The following is a 9,145-nucleotide window of genomic DNA, read 5'->3' on the forward strand; positions in this document are numbered from 1 at the left end:
AATGACAAGAATTCATATGATGAGACAAAGACAGCTGCTGTCGCTGGACCACTCCCCAAATGCTGCAAATTCCGGGGGTGCGACGGTGGGAACTCAATCCAGGCCTTCCACGTGGGTGCCAGGAGCCCAGTTATCCCAGCCATCACAGCTGTCTCCCAGGGGCTGCATTAGCAGGAAGCTGGAATCTGGAGCCGGGGTGGGAATCAGACTTGTGGGAGGAAGGCACAGGGCGGCCCGATCGCTAGGCGCTCCCAATTTTATTCTTTCTTTAAACGGATGGTTGTGTTCGGAAAGTCAAGGTCTGTGGACATGGCAGGGCTTGAATAGGGTGAGGGGAACAATAAAGCAACTGTTGTTTCTAGGAAAGCAGGTAAGTTGCTTATTCCGGCAGAGGAAGTGAAAATGTAGTTAGAATAAATGAATGGGACACTTGGCAAAGTGTCCGGGAAATTGTTAAAGCCTTAATATTTTAGAGTGATTTCTACTGCTGTAGGAACACTGGATTTGGTCATGCATATGCCAGATTATGTTAGCCAGAAAATATTTACCTTCCTGATTTAGAGTGCATGCGAATTACGTTTATTCAGTTTCCTGTTACAGAAATCACAACATAGGGGCTGGCATTGCAGTTTAGCAGGTTAAGCCAACGCCTGTGGGTTCAAATCCAAGCTGCTGCACTTCCGATCTGGCTCCCTGCTTATAGCCTGGGAAAGCAGTAGAAGGTGGCCCAAGTACTTGGGCCCCTGCATCCACGTGGGAGACCTAGATGAAGCTCCTGGCTCCTGGCTTTGGCCTGGCCCAACTCTGACTGTTGCAGCCATCTGGGGAGTGAACCAGCAGATGGAAGACCTCTCTCTGTAACTCTTTTAAAATAAATAAATGTTTTAAAAAACTACAATATGGACTGCAAAATCCCAATTGTTTATGATGTTACTCCCATGAAAATTAACTTCCCCAAAAATATTACAAATCCTTAGAATATATTCCTTTAAGCTACCTAAACCATTCAAAGGAGAGATTCTGAAGATTGAAGGGAAAAGAGCAGTTGAATACTTAAAAATATGGATAACAGGGCCGGTGCCGTGGCTCAGTTAATCCTCTGCCTGCGGCGCCGGCATCCTATATGGGTCCGGGGTTCTAGTCCCGGCTGCTCCTCTTCCAGTCCAGCTCTCTGCTGTGGCCCGGGAAGGCATGGGAGACCAGGAAGAAACACCTGGCTCCTGGCTTTGGATCGGCTCAGCGCCAGCCATAGCGGCCATTTGGGGGGTGAACCAACGGAAGGAAGACCTTTCTCTCTGTCTCTCTCTCTCTCTCTCTCTCTGTAACTCTACCTGTCAAATAAAAAAGAAAAAACTTGCAGGAGGCCTGGGTCAGGGCTGGTCCCAAGCTGGAATCTGTCCAAGGCTGGCCTCTTATTTAAAAAGAAAGAAAAACTATCCAAAAAAAATGTGGATAATAAAGGGAAGTTAAAAAGATTATGAAAAAGCATAAACATCAGCTACCCCAAGACCCTGCTCTTTCCTTTGTGTATCCTGGTGTGTTCAGGTCAACTTTTCTTGAGCTTCATTAAACATTCTTCATCGTGATTTTTCAAATCCTCTCCATTCTTCACAGCCTAGCTTAAAAGTTCCATCCCTGTGAAGCGTATCCTCATTAATGTAGCTCAGAATGTTCTGGGCTTGATTCTAATTCTAATACATGTTTGAGAGTATTGCACATTTGGTCTTGGATTTAAATTTCATGATTATATTTTGTATCTACCAACTAAATTGTCCGCTCTTGATTACCGACTGGACGTTCACTGTTAGTTATCAAATGGTGAATGAATGAGGTAAAAAATTTCTTGTAAAGCTTGTCAGTTTGAACTCTTTAGCAATTATGCATAATTTAGCCCCACTTGAATTGAAAAATCATTGTTGACACTTGATAGTGTTATGAAGGGCTTGTATTTTTAGCTTGTAGTTTGAATCCTCATGTGACTGATGTCTGTGCTATTTTTCTTAAGTGAGTAACTCCAGAACCTCTGGAATTGATACTTGAGAGGAGATTCTACCATTGCAGCCTTTTTTTTCCCTCAGAGTTCATTTTTGGCATCGGCTTTAAAACGTGAAGACGTTACCCTTTCCTTAATAGTTTACAGCACGGCCTAAGAAAAACCGACTTTGGATCTTCATAAGTAGGGCCACTGAGGAATTACAGAATTTGAACTATGTGCTTAGTATTGTGTTAGTGATTGGGGTGGAGAGGAGAGGAAGATACAAAATAAGATGCGATTTTAGTCCATGAGGAATTTATAATCTGCCAAAGAAACAAGTTAATATGAAACCATTAATGAAAATCAGGATAAAATGGAATACTGGATTTTACCCTGGAAGTGCTTGGCCTGGATTTTAAAAGTTCTAGATGAGTTGAAATTATGCATAGTAATGAGTTGAAAATGGCTGTGAGGCAGGGACAGGTATTTGGTGCAGCAGTTAAGTCAGCACTTGGGAAGCCTACATCCCACGTCTGACGCATACTCTTCTGCAGCTCCAGCTTCCTGCTGAAGTGCACCCTGGGATGCAGCAGATAATGACTCAAGTACTTGGGTCCCTGCCATTTGTGTAGGAGACCTCGATTGAGTTCCAGGCTCCAGGCTTTGGCCTAGCCCAGGCGTGGCTGTTGCAGGCATCCTCATCTCTCTCTCTCCTCTTTTTCTCTCTGTCTCTCTCCCTCTCTCCTTTCCCTCTCCCTGTCCCCTCTCTCTTCTTTATATTCCCCCCTCCCTCCATCCTTCTCTCCCTATTTTCCTTGCACTCTCTTATTCAAATAAAATAAATGGAAATAAATAAAGAAATCATTTTTAAATGCGTCTGCTCACATGTAGGCTGACTTCAGAGGTAGGATGGCAGCCTTCTGTTAGATAATAAGCTGAAGGTGAGTGTGCCTGTGTTCGTGGCATCCTTGTTCATAAACCCAAGTTGTGAATAAGCAAGACTTGCAGTTATTTCAAGTGTGTGAAAAATAACCATGACAGCCTTTGTTGTTTCCTCCTTTAGCTTATCCTTTCTTCCTGATTTAGAATGTTTGAGTATATAGCATTCTCTGTATTTGAAAGCTCAGTAGGCAAGCTACAATTTTTTAAAAGATATAAATAACAATGTAAGATTTAACACATATATTAAACTTCATAATTTACAATAGAAGGCCCTTTTTAATGTCCATGAAACATTTATAAAAACTGATTTTTCAATTTAGACTCCACGAGAGTCTGAATTTTAAGTTACACTTCCTGTTAGAACAATAAAAACAATTTTTCATGTAAAAAATTAAATCTGATTGGAAGCTAAAGAGAAAATCTTAAATTTGATTCAAATATAAAATTTAATCATAATTGCAGGTTTTAAAACTAATGATAATAATAAAGAATAAAGAAACTTGGGCCAGTGCTGTGTCATGCTAGGCTAAGCCTCTGCCTGCAGTACCAGCATCTCTTATGGGTGCCGGTTTGAGTCCTGGGTGCTCCTCTTCTGAACCAGCTTTCTGCTTATGGCCTGGGAAAGCAGTGGAGATGGCCCAAGTGCTTGGGCCTCTGTACCTGCATGGGAGACCTGGAAAAAGCTCCTGGCTCCTGGCTTCGGATCAGTGCAGCTCCCCATGGTGGCCATTTGGAGAGTGAACCAGTGGATGGAAGACCTTTCTCTCTGTCTCTCCTTCTGTCTTTAATCCTACCTCTTAAATAAATAAATAATCTTAAGGGAAGGGAGGGAGGGAGAGTTCTTCCATCCACTGGTTCTCTTTCCAGATGACTGCAACAGCCAGGACTAGGCCAGGCCAAAGTGAGGAGCTTCTTCTAGATCTCACATGTGGGTACAGGGACCCAACATTTGGACCATCTTCCGCTACCTTTCTGAGGACATTAGCAGGGAGCTGGAGAAGTGGAGCAGCCGGGACTTGAACTGGGATGCTGGTGTTGCAGGCAGCAGCTTTACCCATTATACCATAGCACCCTCCCTGGAAGCCTGCTTTCAACATTTCTGTTCAAAATAGGACAGTCCCTGATGGTTATGATGGTTCAGTGTTTGGTTTTTCAGCCTTATAGAAGAGGAATAGCGATGGTATTCAATAGAAATGATACTTCAACTTTTGAATTTTGCTGTTTTCCCAGGCTAGCAATGTGCAATACAGTGATTTCAAATGATGCAGTACCACAGAAATGAGCCACAGTTGCCAGTCAGCCACATAATCACAAGAAAAATTCAATTCTCTGCAGTGTACTGTGTTGCTAAGCTGTGACATGCAGTAGGTTAGGTATGTTACATGTATTGGCTCATTTAATCTACACAAAACCCTATGAGGTAGTTTATATCCCTTCCCTGACCCATTTGGAGCAGCATACCCATAGGTAAGCAAACAGAGGCTCAACAGTGGTTAAGTGTCTCACTGCAGTTCACTTAGCTATTAAGTGACTCAACCAGTATTCAAAATCAAGACTTTAAAAAAAAAGTATCCCTTCATCGAGGCTATTTGTAAATTTATTGATTATGAGAGAAAGATAGGCAGAGAGCACACTCCCTCATCTGCTGTCACTCTCCCAAATATCTATAGTGGCTAGGACCTTGCTGGCAAAGCCAGGAGCCATGAACACAATCTAGAAACCCAAGTGCTTGAGCCATCACCACTACCTTACAGGGTCACCATTAGCAGGAAACTAGAGCTAGAATTAGATATCAAACCCAGCTACTCCAGTGGGGAATGCAGGCATCTTAAATACCAGGCTGCATGAAACTCCTCAAACCCCAAACTTTTTTTTTTAATTAGAGAGAAAAACAGAAACAGAGGTAGAGCTCCCATTTGCTGGTTCAGTCCCCAAATGCCACAACAGCCAGGACTGAGCCAGGTTAAAGCTGGAAACTAGGAACTCATTCCACATCTCCCATATAGTGACAGGGACATAACTACTAGAGCCATCGTCTGCTTGCCTCCTAGGGTGTGCATTAGCAGGAAGTTGGAATCAGGAGCAGGAGCCAAATATTGAACCTAGGCACTCTAATATGGGACATAGGCATCCTAACTGGCACCTTAACTACTAGGCCAAATGCCTGCCCCCAGAGCCAAGCTTTTAAACACTACAGTATGCTGCCTATCAACCTGAAAAAGAAAAACCGAATACAAATTTAATGATAAATAGGGGAAGCAATTAATGTTGAAAAAAGTAGAAGGCAATGAATTAGAATCTAGAAACAGGGCCTGTGCCGTGGCTTAACAGGCTAATCCTCCGCCTTGCGGCGCCGGCACACCGGGTTCTAGTCCCGGTTGGGGCGCCGGATTCTATCCCGGTCGCCCCTCTTCCAGGCCAGCTCTCTGCTATGGCCCGGGAAGGCAGTGGAGGATGGCCCAAGTGCTTGGGCCCTGCACCCCATGGAAGACCAGGAAAAGCACCTGGCTCCTGGCTTCGGATCGGCGAGGTGCGCCGGCCGCAGCGGCCATTGGAGGGTGAACCAACGGCAAAAAGACCTTTCTCTCTGTCTCTCTCTCTCACTATCCACTCTGCCTGTCAAAAATAATAATAAAATTTAAAAAAAAAGAATCTAGAAACAGAGCAGATCAATAAAGGAGGTGGTTCTTTCAAATGATCAATAAAAATGTGGCAAAAATAAAAATAGATTTTTTAACAACAGAAATTACATGAAGAATGAAAAGATAAACTAGATACCAAGGAAGTTATAAATATGGAGAATACTATGTATAACACCCTTTGTAGTTAACAAAATGTCTTATTGAGTACCTACCACGTGCTAGGCAGTCATGTGTATGAATTGCTAAAAATACTGCAAATAGCAAGAAGACACAATTTATGGAATTTGACAGATTTTCAGAGAGGAGGGCCCAAAATCTTTTTGTTTAAATTTTTTTTAAATTATTTTCATTTTATTTGAAAGGCAGAAAAACCAGAGACAGGGGGAGCAATGTCATATGCCAGTTCATTCCTCAAATGTCACCAACAGCCAAGGCTGGGTCAGATCAGAGCCAGGAACTCCATTTGGGTCTCCCATGTGGGTGGCAGGAACCCACGTACTTGAGGCATTACCTGGTGCCTCCTGGATGTGCATTAGCAGGATGCTGGATTGCAACCAGAGTAGATGGGACTCGAACCAGGCACTCAGGGACCAGCATTATGGCGCAGTGGATTAAGCACCACTCGTGATTCCACCATCCCATGTTTGTGCTGGTTTGAGTCCCAGCTGCTCCACCTCCAATCCAGCTCCCTGCTAATGGGCCTGAGAAAGTAGCAGAAGATGGCCTAGGTGCTTGGGCCCCTGCCACCTATGTGGGATATGCAGAAGGAATTCCAGACCCTTAGCTATGGCCTGGCGCACATATGGCCATTACAGCCATTTAGGGAGTGAACCTCCTCCTCTTCCCTTCTCCCTCTCTCCCCTACCTCTTCCCATTCCTTCATTATAACTCTGCTTTTAATCTATTAAAAAAAAACACTCTGATATGAAATATTGGTGTCTGATGTGCTAACTTAACTGTTGCACCAAATGCCCTCCCTCAGGACCAGAAATCTTGATTCTTTGGCTGACTGCACAACTGAGAATATATAGGGTTATATGCTTGTATTCCCAAGGCTAGGCAAAGATCAACTCCCTAAGAAAGAACCACCACCAGAAAAAAATCCCCAGGGCTCATAAAGGACCAGAAAACTTCAGAGTTCCTACCAACCAGAGTAAAGAGTCCTTGTTGAACACAGAAGGAATTCAGTAGAGTCCTTAGAAGGATCGTGCTTTAGTAATAAGGCTAAACTGGTCCTAGAGTAAAGGCTCTCTTAGAATTGCCCTAATGACATTTAACAGCTAGCCTTGAAAGTATGTAGGTGATCTACATGTAATTTAACTGCCTGTAAAACAAGATTCAACACTGTTGAAAAAGGTGGGAAAAAAATGCTGGAAAATCAAGACACCCAGCAATGTAATAATTCTAATGACCATTATGCAATAAAAAATTATCAGACAAGGGGCTGGTGCTTTGGTGTAGTGGGCTAATAAGCCTCTACCTGCAGTGCCAGCATCAAATATGGGCGTCGGTTTGAGACCTGGTTGCTGCACTTCTGATCCAGCTCTTTGCTATGGCCTGGGATAGCAGTAGAAGATGACTCAAGGGCTTGGGCCCCTGCACCCTTGTGGGAGACCCAGAAGAAGCTCCTGGCTGCTGGCTTTGGATCTGCCCAGCTCCGGCTGTTGGGGCTATTTGGGGCTATTTGGGGATTGAACCAGCAGATGGAAGATCTCTCTCTCTCTCTTTCTCTCTCTCTCTCTCTCTCTCCCCCCTCTCTCCCTTTGTCTGTCTGTAACTCTACCTCTCAAATAAATAAATAAAATCTTAAAAAAAAAAAAAAGACACGAAGAGTCAACAAAATGTGGTCCATAACCAGAAGAAAACAATTAGAAATAAAACAAATGAAAGAGATCATGGAATTAACAATAACTACACCAAAACCACTACTATGAACATAATCAAGGATTTGCAAGAAAATAGGAGCATAATGAGATAAATGAAATTTAAGAAAAGATGAAATGCAACTTCTAAACCTGTAGAATACAATACTTCACAATTTTTTTGAGTCACTGTAGGAGTTATCATAACAAATGCTGCAGAGAAAATGGATGAAATTCAAGCTATTCAAATTGTAGCATAAAAAAAAATAAGAGTTTCAATGTAAAAAATATGAAATGGGGGCCGGCATTGTGGCACAGCAGGTTAAGCCTCCAGCATCCCATATGACCACCAGTTGGAGCCCTGGCTGCTCTGCTTCTGATCTAGCTCCCTGCTAATATACCTGGGAAAACAGTGGAAGATGGCCCAAGTACTTAGGCCCCTGCCCCGCACGTGGAAGACCCCGTTGGAGTTCCCAGCTCCTGGTTTCAGCCTGGCCCAGCCCCTGCTGTTACTGTCATTTGGGGAGTGAACCAGCAGGTGGTAGATCAGTTCTCTTTGTCTCTGTTTCTCCTTCTCTTTCTGTAACTCTGACTTTCAAGTAAATCTTTAAAAAAAAAAAAAAAAGTGAAATGGTCTAATAAACGTGTAATTGGAATATCACTGAAGGGGAAGTATTTGAAGAAATAATCGCCAAAACATTTGTACCTTTGTTGAAAACTATAAATTCATAGCTTACTGAGCCTCAAGCAGAATAAACAGAAAGAAGGCATAATGAGAGCACTTCATAATCTAATTCAAAAGAAAATTTTAAAAACCGTAAACAGTACATATGGAAGAGCAAAGATAAAATTCATCACTGCCTTTCAATCAGAAACATGAAAAACAGAATGCAGTGAAATATCTCTATAGTTAACAATAGAAAAAAATTAATCTAGGATATTCTGTGGTGCAAACACTCTTCAAAAGTAAAGGCAAAATAGGTATATTTTTCAAATAAAATCTGAGTGAACTTGGCACAACAGGCTTGTGCTGTGAGAAACACTGGTGGAAGTTAGGGTGGAAAATGATGCTGTGAGGCAACTCATAACTACACAAGCAGTGAAGGGCACCAGAAATAGTAAATATGTGAGCAAAGACTTTCCCCTCATTCAGAAATTTTTGTCAGAGATACCAAACTATTTAAACCCCTAGACTCACATGAGAGACCCAGAAGAAGCTTCTGGCTCCTGACATCGGTCTGGTCATTTCAGCCATTTGGGAAGTAAACCAGCAGCTGAAAGTTCTGTCTCTGTCTCTCCTCTCTCTTTAACTCTTTCTTTTTCTTTTTCTTTTTAATTTTATGTATTTATTTGAAAGGCAGAGTTACAGAGAGACAGAGATAGAGAGGACTTCCATCTGCTGGTTCACTCCCCAAATGGCAACAATGGCCAAGCAGCGCCAACCTGAAGTCAGAAGCCAGGAGCTTCCTCCAGGTTTTCCCATGGGAGTGCAGGGGCCCAAGGACTTGGGCCATCTTTTCCTGTTTTCCCAAGCCATAGCAGAGAGCTGGATTGGAAGTGGAGCAGCTGGGACTTGAACCAGCACCCACGTGGAATGCTGGTACTGTAGCCAGAGGCTTTACTCGCTATGCCACAATACCGGTCCCTGTAACTGACTTTCAAATAAATAAATCTTTTTTTAAAAAGTGAAGAATAGTTTGACAAGTTTTTTTTTTTTAAATCAA

Source organism: Lepus europaeus, chromosome 8, assembly GCF_033115175.1.
Source record: "Lepus europaeus isolate LE1 chromosome 8, mLepTim1.pri, whole genome shotgun sequence".
NCBI classification, from domain to species: domain Eukaryota; kingdom Metazoa; phylum Chordata; class Mammalia; order Lagomorpha; family Leporidae; genus Lepus; species Lepus europaeus.